The sequence below is a fragment of the Octopus bimaculoides genome, chromosome 12 (assembly GCF_001194135.2).
Source record: "Octopus bimaculoides isolate UCB-OBI-ISO-001 chromosome 12, ASM119413v2, whole genome shotgun sequence".
In the NCBI taxonomy this organism is placed as follows: domain Eukaryota; kingdom Metazoa; phylum Mollusca; class Cephalopoda; order Octopoda; family Octopodidae; genus Octopus; species Octopus bimaculoides.
The window spans coordinates 49,706,581-49,707,463 of NC_068992.1; positions in this window are offsets into that span (position 1 = coordinate 49,706,581).

Sequence of the window (883 nt, forward strand, 5' to 3'; positions counted from 1 at the left end):
GACAGGTGGAAAAAATAGAGGAAGTAATTGTTGTCTTTTGTGTATGGAGTGGTCGAAAATACTTGGCGAGAAAGTATCGTCGACTGGTAAGAAAGTATCGTATTAGTGTGTCTGATATTACAGTCTGAGTCGTGAAGTTTACAATTTTCATGTTTACATTGAAATTTGTGATTTAAATTTGTTGTTTGAAGTATTCTGTAGTTTGGACTTGTGGTTTCGTGTAGGTGAAGGGAGTTGTTTTTTTCTTTCTGGTGTTGTAATATTTTCTGAGAATTTGTGGTTAAGTGTGATAGATGCTGGGTTCTGGTTTTTAGAGTCTTTTTATAATGTATACATTCAGTATTCAAATTCTATAGCTGAGAGATGTGCAGTGTAAGAGATCGGGAGATTGAGTGGAAAATGTCAGACTGATACACAGAAACAAATGTCGTACAACATGAAAGTTGTACGACACACAAGCACGACTCTTTCTTATCGGTTAACTTTCGATGTACAGCAAGGAACCACCGCAACATTATGATACAGTACACAAAATAAAATTAGATAGGAAACAACCATTAGATGACAGTTTTGTAAAGAATTGCCTCCCAAAATAAGAAGAATAATTACAGAAGCCTTACAAAGAGCAAAATACAAACCAAAAATTAACATACAGATATATTATTCGTAAAATTAATAATGATATCAATCAAGACTTAATCGTTGTACAATTTTTTAATTGGGTGTTGACAATTTATAACATCGCCCCATGATTTTTTTATGAGATACTGCTAAGCATGCGAACATGATATTGCTACAATCACTCCATTTCGATTATGATTTAAGGAAAGTCTTCGGCAAGACTTCCGCCGCCCCGCCTCCCTAAAAAAAACCACCCTTTAAA